The 13,427-nt window shown below is 43.4% G+C and overlaps 1 long non-coding RNA gene across 1 annotated transcript; it reads left to right on the plus strand.

Moving 5' to 3' along the window:
• The first annotated feature begins 7,030 nt into the window (after nt 1-7,030).
• LOC309349776 lies at nt 7,031-9,361 on the plus strand. The gene is made up of 2 exons (XR_014160182.1): nt 7,031-7,126; nt 8,839-9,361. It is a non-coding gene; the product is annotated as an uncharacterized lncRNA (long non-coding RNA).
• Nucleotides 9,362-13,427: the final 4,066 nt, after the last annotated feature.

A 13,427-nucleotide genomic window follows, 5' to 3' on the forward strand; every position in this document is an offset into this window, starting at 1 on the left:
TGTCAACATCCTTCTTAAATTGTGGTGCCCAAAATGGGACACAGCACTCCAGGTGTGGTCTGACCTAGACAAAGTAGAGTGGTACTATTACTGCCCTTGAATGGGACACTAGACTTCTGTTGATGCAGCCTAGAAGAGCATTAGTACCCCGTCCCCCTGCTGCATCACACTCTGGACTCATGGTAAGCTTGTGGTCTCCTTAGACCCCTAGATCCTAGTAGCCATTTTATTTGTTTTCTTATTATTAAATTTCTATAACACGCTTCACTCAAAGCTCACAGTGTGATAGCTTGCATTTTTGAGGTACAGAACATTTCTTACCTATTGATTCAAGTAGAAGGTTCTGGTATTTTCTCTGTGTGACACAAGCTAGAAGTTGGTGCCTTCTCTAGCTGGTGCAACCTGGAACATTTTGCTGACAAGTAAGTTTCCATTCTGCTGAGAGCAGGTGCTGTTTTGGGCTAAGCTGGTTTAAGCAAGAATGAACTGGTCCTGTAATCTTTCTCCCAAGGTCATGTTGCCTTTTAGTAACAGGCCAGAAGGAGCCTGGTTTAATTCTCTCTTTTTCCTTCTTGGTTCTCCCTCTGCTTTGTTTCTGTGTGTTTTTTCTCATTTGAGTGGTGATTTGTATGTGGTATATTTAACTTGATTCAGCATACAATGGACACTGGAGAATGCAAGGCCTTTCTTCCTCCCAGAGTCGTGGACCAAGAGGGAGCAGGATTTAGCCCTCCTGGGAAAATATGTGTTCTGTAGAGAAAGTGAGGATTACGCAAAGGCACTACTAACCACTGTAAAGCCCAAAAGGATTGCGCCTTGTAGCATCCTCAAGCAGCCTCTCTATCGCCTGGATCACTCCTTAAAGGAGTGGAGAAGATCGGTGACATTGAGGTGAGGATGCTAAGGTTGTCTCCCGTAGCAACCAGATAAGAAGCAGTACAGTTGCGTCTGCGAAACATGGTAAGCAGAAACAAAGAGGGACTGGCAGGGATGGTTCAGAACAAAGGCACTTAGCAGCTTCCATGGCAACAGTAAAGGACTGTGAACAGAGCACTGTACTGACCTTTGTGATCAACAGTAGAGCATCGCACCACATTGTGCCATCTTGTGGTCTTTTGTGGAACTGCACCTCTGTAAAATCTGGGAAATCTGTTTGTCTTGCAAATGGAACCAAATGTCGTCCCCGGATTGTCATGCTGTCTGCTATCTGTTGCCACTCTTTTTTTTGATGGCTACAGAGTGTGTTTTGAGAATAACATGTGTTTCATTTCCAGGGGTGGGTGACAACTGGTCAGTGTGGAATGTGGAAGATAGGCTGTTTGTGCTAGAAACCTCTCTTGCAGGTCCAGGTACCACTGAGGCAGCTCAAGTGCAATGTGCCAACGTTCCAGTCCATGATGCGTGCCATCATCTTTGGCACAGGTGAATGGGTCACGTGTCTTGGGGTTACGTGAAGAAGATCCCAGAGTGCACTGTGGGGTGCAAAATGAAATCATGTGCTAAATTTCTTGATTGCAGGGCTTGTAAGCAGGTGAAAGTGAAAACGTGCTCCTACCCTAGGTCTGAAAGAGTGACCACCAGACCTTTTGAGCTGGTGCATGCAGGTTTGTGTGGCCCTATGCCAGTCTAGACGGGGCCAAATTTGCTCTTTCTCTGGTGGATGATTTTTCGAGAAATGGCTGGCTTTTCTCAATCAAACACAAGAATGAGGCTACGCCGCTGATAAGAGATTGGATTGCAGCAGTTGAACTGCAATACTCCACACACGTGAAGAGCTTTCAGACCGACCGCGGTGGGGAATTCACCAGGTCTGCGCTGCAGAGTTTCTTCTGCCAGAAGGGAATATGTCACAGGTTGAGAGTTCCACACAGTCCCCAACAGAATGGCATTGCAGAATGCAGGAACAGAATGCTTCAGGAGATGTCTGCAGCTTTGTTGTTTGATGCTGGGCTTTCCCAACACTTTTGGGCTGAAGCCTGGAAGACTTCTGTGTTCACATTGAACCGTTCGTTCAATTCTGTTGTAGGGGACACACCCTACTTTCTGCTGCACGGCAAGAAGCCCAAGGTGCATTTCTTCCATGTATTTGTCTGTGAGGCTTGAGTCCTTGTGCCAAAGGCCAAGTGCAGAAAGGGTGGCCCTAGGTCCCAAAAGATGATTTTCTGTGGGTCTGAGCCAGGGACCAAGGGGTGGAGATTTGCCTATCCAACAGGCAATCAGTCCAGGATTCTGCTCAGCAGTAGTGCTGAATTCTGTGAGCAGAATGGGTGGACACGCATACATGGGAACCCTGATGTTCTTTCAGAGAGTCTGCTTGACTCTGCTGATGAGGAAGAGATAGAGGTTGAACCTGCTGCTGAGGCACAGAGTCCCGACCCAGAGCAGGAAAGGGGAAGGACTTCTCTGAAAGCTGTGAAGCTTGAACAGAGAAGTGCTCCTTCCTCACCCACAGGGCCAGCTGAGACGTCTAGATGGTGCAGTAAGTCAGAGGGGGAGCTCTCTGATGCCAAGGACATTCTGGCTGGTTCTAGTGGGTAACTGAAACTGCGCTGAGATGTTCAGCTCACACAATGAAATGTAAACCTCTTGACAGGTTTGCAGTCACAGACGTGTGGGTAGGTATGGCACAGTGTGAACCTGAGAGTTTTGAGGATGTTCAGAAACTGCCTCAGGAAGAAGCCAGGAAATGGCATGAGGCAATGCAGAAGGAGATGAGCTCAATGGAGTCTCTAGGTGTGTTCTCCCTCACAGCGTTGCCAGCAGGCAAACAGGCTGTGAGCAGCCACTGGGTTTACCATCTTAAACCCACAGCAACTGGAGAACCACAGTACAAGGCTAGGCTAGTAGCCAGAGGGTTCACGCAGCAGAAGGGGCTGCATTATACTGAGGTAAATGCTCCTACTTCCAGAAGTGAAACTCTACGCATGCTCTTAGCCATTGCTGCACAAAGAGGTTTGAAGCATCACTTTGATGTGGATGTGGCCTATTTGAACTCAGACCTCCAGGAGGATCTGTACATGCTTCCTCCTCCAGGGTTTGAGGGCAATGGGCCAAATACTGTGTGGAAACTTCACAAGTCCATTTATGGCTTAAAGCAATCGGCTGGAAATTGGAACTTTTGCCTGAAGCCTTAGAGAAGCTAGGTTTCAGGAAGAGTCTTGCTGACGGCTGCCTGTACCTTAAAGGGTCAAGAGTCACATGAAATGGTGTTGGTCTTTGTAGATGACATTATTCATGTCTCAAGGGCAAACAAACAGGTGCCTAAGTTTGCCAAAGAGCTTGGAAAGAGTTTTCAGCTCAAATCCCTGGTGCAGTAAAGTTTTACCTAGGTGTACAGATAGACAGGTCTGAAGATGGAAGCTTCTTGCTCAGTCAGAAAGGCAAGATTGAGCAGTTGCTTGAGGAGTTTAGAATGTCTGATTGTGCAGGGGTTAGGACACCCATGGAGACAAGGTACGTGAAAGACAGTCAGCTAGCAGAACATGCTGAGTTCGAAAACGCTGAGCTCTTTCAGTCAGCTCTGGGTAGTCTGTTGCATCTGTCCCAATGGAGCAGGCCAGACATTGCTTTTGCTACCAATCTGCTCACCCAGGAAGCTACAAACCCAAGCATGCAGGCCTGGAATGGTATTAAGCGGGTGCTGTGTTCCCTGCAAGATACCAAAGACTTCTGTCTCAAGCTGTCAGCCAAGGGTGACATCAAACAGATGCACTGGGCAGATAGCAACTGGGTGAATCTGCATGACAGGAAGTCTGTATCTGGGATGGTAATAAAGTTTGGGGAATCTCTAGTTGGGTGGAGCTCCCAGAAGCAATGTCTCATTGCGCTGTCCTCTACTGAGGCTGAGTTCAGTGCACTGTCGGAGCTGTGCCGGGAACTGGAGTTCTATAGGTGTCTGGTTCAAGAAATCTATGAGGATAGTTGCTTGCCCATCACTGTCTGGGAGGACAATCAACCCTGTCTGAAGTTGGCAGAGTCTGGGCAGTTTAAAGCCAGAACCAAACATCTAGACATACGTTTCCAAAATGTGTGTCAGTGTTCAGTCAGGATTGGTGCGGCTGCAGTACTGTCCAAGCCACAACAACCTGGCAGATGTATTAATGAAAACTTTGAGCCTCCAACGTCATGGGGAGTTCTGTGGAGGTTTGGTATTGGGGTAAGTGGTGATACTTACATGCCCCCCAGCAGTGCAGGACAAGAGGGGTGTTGTGTGAGGAGAACCTGAGCTTACAGGGTTAAACAGCTCAGTGTGTGCATCCTGCCTTCTGAGGTGGCGGAGAGATCCTGCATCACACATCTGGGATCTGCTTTCTTTGTTCTGTTATTCTGGTTTCGTTTTTGTCCGAAGCAGACATGTCTTTCTTTCTGCCCAATACTGGATGATTTATGCTGCTGTAATAAATGCTTCTAGCTTAGAGAAGCTGCGTGGACTCTTAATTTATGCACACTAACGGCACACACAGAGGACAGAAGGCTAAAAGGCTTTATACGCTGTTTTGCTCTGCCAAGCTCAGAGGTCTGGGAAAGCAGTGTGTGCAATGGAAGCCCGCAGGACCTGTCCCCTGAGCAATATTTCACATATTGTACCACCTTAAAACTTTCAAGATCATCTAGCCTCCCAGGTGGGTGGGGGGGGCAGGTGCTGTGCATGAAAGAACACATTGCCTTGCGTTTAAGATTAGCCTGGCTGCCGCTTTTTATTTTATTTTATTTTTTATTTTTTCCTACCCTCCTATATGTGGATTAAGCCAGCAAGCGGCAGAAATGATTGTTTGTTTGTCTTCCAGATTTATTTTAATGGTTACTTCCGCTCCAAGTCTGGCGTAAGTAGCGAGGCTTGTGGATTAAGCCAAGCAAGTGGCTGAAGAGTTTGTCCTTGCCCTTTGATTCTACTTAAAACCTTTAATTTTAAAACTTTAAGAGATCACCTTAATTTGGATTTATTAGGCTGGTTGTAATAGACTAGATTCCTCTTCTCCTTCCTGTATTGTTTTCATTGCTGTGGCTCTTTGACTGTGAGAATCTTTGACTGTTAGTTGTAGTGTCCTTCAGTATTGTTTACTAGACGTATTGGAACTAAGGAAACAAAAGTAAAGAAAGGTGCTTGTTTTGAGAAGGAGGAAAAAGGCAGAGAGCTAGACAAAACAGGAACTATATACAAGGGAGGGAAAAGTCAAGAACACCATGAACTTCAAGAATCCCAGAAGGATTTGAGGGACGTAAGAAAAGAAGAAGAGAAATTTAACTGAGAGGTATCAGACTTAAACAAAGCACAGGAGGAATTATAGGACGCTATCGCAATGAATGAAATGAAACAAAGGGAATCAAATCTGTGTTTTAGATCAGTGCCAGAGACCCTAGGAGAGGACATTAAAAATAAATTGATTTCTGAAATTGCACAATGGTTAAATATGCAACAAGAAGAAATAGCTAACGCAATGCAAAGTGCACTCAGAATCAAAGCAAAATCAACTAAAGCTAAAAAACATTCCAGGGGACTGTTTGATTATTTTTAAGAACAAAGAAATGAGAAGCATAATTTTACAAAAGAACAGACAGAAAAGACTTTGCATAGATGGTGTCTTCACAGTGATTTTTAAAGACATTGCCATGAGGCTCCTGAAAAAACGTGAACCTTCACAAGACGTTAACTGATACTCTTTGGAAGAACAAAATCAATTTCAAATGGGAATTTCCAAAGGGGGTCTCTTTTTATTACAAAGAGAAAAAATTCAAATTTAGAAGCATTCAGGAGACTGACAAATTCTGGAGAAATTATGCAAAGGAACTGGGTAAAGAAGAAGCTGCTGCGATACCAGGACAAGGAGAGGAGCAGGAGGAGGAGGAGGAGGAGGAGGAGGAGGAGGAGGAGGAACCTTAAAGACTTTTATAACAAAACACTAACAAGAAACAAAAATGGCATTGAACATGGACATAGAATGTTAATGGACAATAATAAAATTTAAAGGAATAAAATTGAGCATATTTTCTCAAAGAAAATTTGGATATTATTTGTTTACAAGAAACTCACGTGGCAAGAAAACATAGAAGATTTTTGTCAACAAAAATTAGGAAACGAATTTATTTCATCAGACAAGAAGCAAAAAGAGAGGCGTGGCATTGTACATCAAAAACAACTATGAAGTACAGCAGATCTTCAAGGACGAGGAAGGAAGGATGGTCACTGTTCAGGGTACAACGCAAGGCGAGAAAATAATAATACAGTGGTACCTCGAGTTACAAACGCCTCAGATTACAAACGCTTCAGGTTACAAACTCCTCTAACCTGGAAGACTTACCTTGAGTTGAGAACTTTGCCCCAGGATGAGAATGGAAATTGTGTGCCAGAGGCACAGCAGCAGCAAGAGGCCCCATTAGCAAAAGCACACCTCTGGTTAAGAACAGTTCCAGGTTAAGAACAAACCTCCAGAACGAATTAAGTTCGTAACTGGAGGTACCATTTGCACACTAAATGGTAGTAAAACAGAATTCTACAAGCTTTTAGAAGAGAAACTATTTGACTTCATGGATCAAAAGATTATCATAATGGGGGACTTAAACAGGGTAGTTTCCCTAGAAATGGACAGATCTGGAAGGAAAATGGATTCCAAAGAAGGGAAACTACCCAAGACTTTTTTCTCTTTAGTAGAAAGTTGTAATTTGGTGGACATATGGAGATTAAGACATCCAATAGATAAACAATTCACTTTCTTCTCAGAACCTAACAAATGGGCCGTAAGAATCGACCACGTTTGGAATTCAAGTGAATTAGCAACAAGAATTTTAAAATAGAAATACAACCAAAAACACTTTCTGATCAGTCCTCCTTGCTGTTGGCTCACACAGCTACTGCTGCCTGAAATCATAAGGAATTTTAATAATAATAATAATAATAATAATAATAATAATAATAATTCCATAAGATAGCTTTCCTAGGTATATGCTCTGTGTGGAATCTTGATTGGCTGCTTGTCGTGCCCAATCAGGGAGAAGCAGAACCTGAACAAGAAAAGTTCTGGAATGCTCTGCAGCAAAGGGCTAGGAATGAACAGCTGCAGGAACAAACAGAGAGGCAAAGAGAAGAAGAACTGACTGCGGCACAACAATATCCCAGCAGTATCTCATGGTATCACATAGAATCATAGAATCATAGAGTTGGAAGAGACCACAAGGGCCATCGAGTCCAACCCCCTGCCAAGCAGGAAACACCATCAGAGCACTCCTGACATATGGTTGTCAAGCCTCTGCTTAAAGACCTCCAAAGAAGGAGACTCCACCACACTCCTTGGCAGCAAATTCCACTGTCGAACAGCTCTTACTGTCAGGAAGTTCTTCCTAATGTTTAGGTGGAATCTTCTTGATTGTAGTTTGGAACCATTGCTCCGTGTCCGCTTCTCTGGAGCAGCAGAAAACAACCTTTCTCCCTCCTCTATGTGACATCCTTTTATATATTTGAACATGGCTATCATATCACCTCTTAACCTCCTCTTCTCCAGGCTAAACATGCCCAGCTCCCTTAGCCGTTCCTCATAAGGCATCGTTTCCAGGCCTTTGACCATTTTGGTTGCCCTCCTCTGGACACATTCCAGTTTGTCAGTGTCCTTCTTGAACTGTAGTGCCCAGAACTGGACACAGTACTCCAGGTGAGGTCTGACCAGAGCAGAATACAGTGGCACTATTACTTCCCTTGATCTAGATGCTATACTCCTATTGATGCAGCCCAGAATTGCATTGGCTTTTTTAGCTGCCGCGTCACACTGTTGGCTCATGTCAAGTTTGTGGTCAACCAAGACTCCTAGATCCTTTTCACATGTACTGCTCTCAAGCCAGGTGTCACCCATCTTGTATTTGTGCCTCTCAATTTTTTTTGCCCAAGTGCAATACTTTACATTTCTCCCTATTAAAATTCATCTTGTTTGTTTTGGCCCAGTTCTCTAATCTGTCAAGGTCGTTTTGAAGTGTGATCCTGTCCTCTGGGGTGTTAGCCACCCTTCCCAGTTTGGTGTCATCTGCAAATTTGATCAGGATGCCCTTCAGTCCATCATCCAAGTCATTGATAAGGATGTTGAATAAGACCGGGCCCAAGACAGAACCCTGTGGCACCCCACTAGTCACTCTTCTCCAGGATGAAAAGGAACCATTGATGAGCACCCTTTGGGTTCGGTCAGTCAGCCAGTTACAAATCCACTGAGTGGTAGCATAGTCAAGGCTGCGTTTTACCAGCTTCTTTGCAAGAATATCATGGGACACCTTGTCAAATGCCTTGCTGAAATCAAGGTAGGCTACATCCACTGCGTTCCCTTCATCTACCAGGCTTGTAATTCTGTCAAAAAACGAGATCAGGTTAGTCTGACATGACTTATTCTTCAGAAATCTATGCTAACTATTGGTGATCACAGCATTCCTTTCTAGGTGCTCACAGACTGTTTGCTTAATGATCTGCTCCAGAATCTTCACTGGTATTGATGTCAGACTAACTGGGCGGTAATTATTTGGGTCCTCTCTTTTCACAGTGAATGTTATAAATGTTATTCATATGAGACTACTTTATATTCACTGCATCATTTCGTTGGGTATCCAGAAGCTTCTTTAGATCTCAAGCAGGAAAAAATCCTTCACCAGTTCAACTGGGCCTTATCCTGTTTACCCCCTCCTTTTATTGCCACTGGCAGACTATCTGTATTACCTTAAAAGCTTCAGCCAGCTCGTTCCCAAGCAAGATAAAAGTCATTTCCAGAGACGACTCTCTCTTTGTTCTCCAAGGGAAATCACCTAAGTACTCCAAGTGCTAAAAGCACTTTGTAAAGACAAAATCCTTTCCTTTGGTTTTATTTTCAGGGAAATCTGCAACTCGTGGAGACGGAATTATGAGGCATCGTACTGCTGGAGTGCAAACCAAAATCAGAAGCTCTACCACTGAGCCCAGACATCATCAGATGGGACTGTGCAGAACCATTGGGAGTTTGCTTTTGATCTCTTCAGGAACCCTCGATGTCCTGGTTGACCTTCTTTGGGGTGCTTGTTGCCTCCGAGCTGCCCCCAAACTCCCCCCCCCCAAAGCAGCTGATTTGCTTTGAGCCATATTTCCCTTTCCATCATTGCAGACTGGAAGTCTTCAGGTTTATATTTTATACACTGTGTAATGTTAGAAACAAATGGGCATTTCAGAGAGTGGTGGTATAAAATCTTATCAAGTGATATGGGAAGCCACAGAAAAATGAGAATAGTAAACCATATGGTGTTCCTATGATGTATTATGTGAAAACCTAAAATAAATAAATAAATAAAAAATAGAGAAAGATATTCATATAATAGAATTGTTTTTAATGTATACATGAAATAAACCATCCAAAAGGGCAAAGGCACTTCTATAGAGGGTGTTACTTCTTTCTCCAAATCCTGCCTTAGCCCTCCTATCTTTGAACATAGATTTGGGCTCCACCCTGTAAAAGGGTTGCCATACATCCTGGTTTTCTCGGACATGTCCTCTTTTTCGGGGCCTACATCCCCATCCTCGAGGATTTTTAGAATTTGCCAAAATTTCCGTGGGGTTTTCTTTTTTTTCTTTGGTACCAAGACAAGCCCCAAAGGAGCATATTTGCGCTTGGGAACTGCCATTCTAGGAGTGTGACATAGAAAACCTGTGTCCCAGGAAGCAGTGTGTCTGGGAGCTTTCCTTCCCAGCCAGAGAATGTGCATGTACAAGGCAAGTCCATTGCGCCCCGTCCCACAACCCTGCCAGAGCTGTCTCTCTCTACTGGATCCCTTAGAGCAGACCTGGGAACCTAGCACAACCAGCTGCAATCTTTTATTTCATGTTGCCACCCTCCTACATTTCCCAGCAATTGCAAGTGAGGCAGTTAAGGGAGCTCTTTATCTGTACCAGATGCTTTTACCAGTGCCCAATAGGGGAGGAAAAATAGCCAAGGCTGTTTCAGGGGATGTCAAGTACACTGGCTGGCAAGGGAGTTTCCCTCTCACTCCGGTAGCTTCCAATAAGAAATAACAAGCCTTTGGCAGGTTTATAGTCCGTTTTATTTACAACAACATACTGAGCACAGCATCAAGCCGCCCTTCCCACAGATGGCAGTTGCTCACTCTGAGTCCCCTCCCCTTCTGCAGCAAGAAGTGTGCCACCAGCCACCTGTCCTTCCTCAGTGCTTCTGTTGTTCCTGGATCCTTTCAGTCATCCAAGTTCTAGGGGAGGGAAGGACTTCCCTGCCACACTCAAATGAAGAATCTCCTAAAGGCTCCCTCCCTCCTGGTTGCCTAGCTACTATCTCAAAACTGTCCAGCTCTTCCCCCAATTGAGCAGCCTCTGAATCTACTGGTCTCTCTGCTTCTGGTGTTAAAAGCTTCCCGATACAGGGCTGCCTTCAGATGCCTTCTAAAATTTGTGTAGTTCTTAATCTCCTTGACATCTGATGGAAGGGTGTTCCACAGGGAAGGTGCTACTGCCACCTTCCCTCTGCCTGGTTCGCTGCAACCTCACTTCTCATAGTGAGGGAGCCAGAAGAAGGCCCTTGGAGCTGGACTTCAGTGTCCAGGCTGGACTATGGGGGTGGAGATGCTCCTTCAGGTATCCAGGGCTGAAGCCATTTAGAGGATTAAAGGTCAGCACCAACATTTTGAATTGTGCTCAGAAATGTTCTGGGAGCCACTGGAGATAGGACCAGTGTTATATGATTCTTGTATCTTTATACAGAAGGGCAGGATATGAATGACAGAAATCATTTTTGAACAATATTTTTTATTGGTAGTGACATATAAACATACAAAAACATAATGAGCAATAACAGGAATAAGGGTACATAGTTATGAAGGATTTCTAGCATATGAAGCTTATCAGAGTCCAGCTCAGAGTTTGTGCAGATCTATCTTTCAATCCAAGTACAGTTCTCGATGAGTTGCCATTGGTTGAAGCTCAGTTGCATGCAGGGCTTTTTTCCATTTGGAACTCGCTTGAACTCAGTTCTGACACCTCTCAGGTGGACACCATCGTAAGAGAGCAAAGGAAGTGTTCATGGTCAGTTCTGCTACCCTTTTTTCTGTAAAAATAGCACTGGTGGCATGTATGTTTTGATGATGATACATTCAATAAATATAGACCAAACATGTTGAAATTTAATTGCTTCTGTTCCTTTTCTTTGTGCTTTAACTTTGCAAATGAAGATTTACACTAATGCACTTTGCCATATTTCCTGGTATAAGTGTTGCGATAGAAAGCTTTCCAATATTACTAGCAGAGTTTATGAGGAGTAAGGATTCTTCTGGGGGATATGCTCTGAAGGTAAAGTATGTACCCGGCCTAAATAAAAAATAAAACTAATAACTTTTGAAAAATTAATTAGTATAATAAATCTGAAACCAACATTTGCCTGGATTTATGCTTTATGTGGAATGCTGATTGGATATGATCAGCAGCCAATCGGAAATGGTATAGCCTAAATGGGAGGAGTTCTGGAATGCCTGACATCACAAGGGAGGTGGTTCTTAGCCAGTGGGAGGATGAAACACCCTTAGGAAGAAATTAGTGAAAAGATTGTTCCATGACAACACCAAGGTATCCAAACAGAATTAAGTCTGAGGGGTGGAACACTTTCCTTACAAGCTATGATAATTGCAGGGTCTCATTACAAGGCCGAAAGGCCACTAAGAGGCTAAATGATAAGGAGCTTTTATAAACTACAGGTGGTCTTTCTCTTTTAAATACTAGAACTCAGGGTCATCCAATGAAACTGAGTGGTGGAACATTTGAGGGCTGTGTACAGGTGCTGCATTACCAGTTGTATCACTGTATTACTGGCTGTCTGGCCAATAGCAACTACCAGGCAAGAAAGAGGTACTTTGCATTCCACTGGACAGAGGCTCTTAGGTAGAGACAAACTTTTATTAATTAGTAAACATTAGCAAAGAAATTGATCAGCAACGTAGAATAGAGTCTAACAGAAAACCAACGGCAAATGGAATAAGCTGTAAAGCCAATAATGTAATCTATAAGCAGGCAGCCCTGTTTAGGGAAGTTTATAATGACTGATGTTTTAATGTATTTTTAATCTTTTGTTGGAAGCCGTCCAGAGTGGCTGGGGAAACCCAGCCAGATGGGAGGGGTATAAATTATTATTATTATTATTATTATGCAAAAGATCTTAGGCAACAATAGTCATAATACAGATAGAACAGATTTAGTTCTTCATGTCTCCCCAACCGAAGATTCCTCAATCCATCCCCCATGCAGTCAGGTGTTTGATATCTGGTCAAGCCATGAAGTTGCTTTCACTTCTTCTCAAACAGCCAGGTTCCTTATGTTAAAGCTCCAGCTACATTGCAAACCAGGAGCACCACATTCTGTTTTATTCCCTGGCAATACAGGTGTGCTGCTCTGATTCATGGGCCCAGTTTGTAAATCCAGATCTAGTTCATGATCCAGAAAATACAAATCTTTGAAAAACTAATTTACTAGCATATCAAGGGCTACTATCTCAGATAGCTTCAAAACGGAATGAGACAACTGCCCTCTTCTTTCTTTCTTTTTTTCTTGATAGACTCAATTGGATTTATATGCATCCAACTGAGACCGGATCTAGTACTCCATCTTTTCTGATGATCAGGAGGTAGTTATATAAATAAATGTATATACCTTCCTTAAAGGGTGAGAAACATGTGGCCCTCCAGATGTTACTGGTCTACAACTCCCGCCATCCCCAACCATTGACCATGATGCCTGTGATGGAGGGAGTTGGCACCCAGGAACATCTGAAGACCTCATAGATCCCACACGATCTATGAAATGGTGAACATCTGGCAATGTATTATGGGGAAGCCACTTTCAGCCTGAGGGCTGGTATCTTGATGAAAACAGCTCTAGTTGCTGCTGCAGAAGGGACAAACACAAAATTGAAAGGCATGTGGACCTTTAGGCATGGTAATTTGGCACAGTAAGTAATCTTGACATAAGCAGATAGCCTCTAAATAAACACCAATGAATGTTGCAAAGCAAGATATTTCTTTTTAGCACACACCAGTAACTGAGATTTCAGCTGCAATATTAGCAGAACTGAAAACACTCCATCTGATCTTATCAGCTGATGTACAGATCAACCCATTTCATTCACAAAGAAGATTGCCCCAAATTTGATTTACCCCGTAAAATAAATATAGAGTGAACATATGGATCAAACCCATAACTGTGGTTTGCAAATATTTACTGAACTTCTAGAAACTAGATGTCCAGGACTTTAGAAAGAAATAGAATGCAAAATGAGAAGGTGCTATATATTACCTAAAACATTTTTTAAATTCCTTGGAATCCATATGGAACATCTTTTTGGTTTAAAACTGAGATTGATCCAGCAGAAGAAAAAGAAAGACGTTTCAAAAATGTCTTTATAGGAAAGGATTGTCTAATACTGATAGACACCAAAGTG

The sequence above is a fragment of the Podarcis erhardii genome, assembly GCF_964252035.2.
Source record: "Podarcis erhardii genome assembly, chromosome: 9".
NCBI lineage: Eukaryota > Metazoa > Chordata > Lepidosauria > Squamata > Lacertidae > Podarcis > Podarcis erhardii.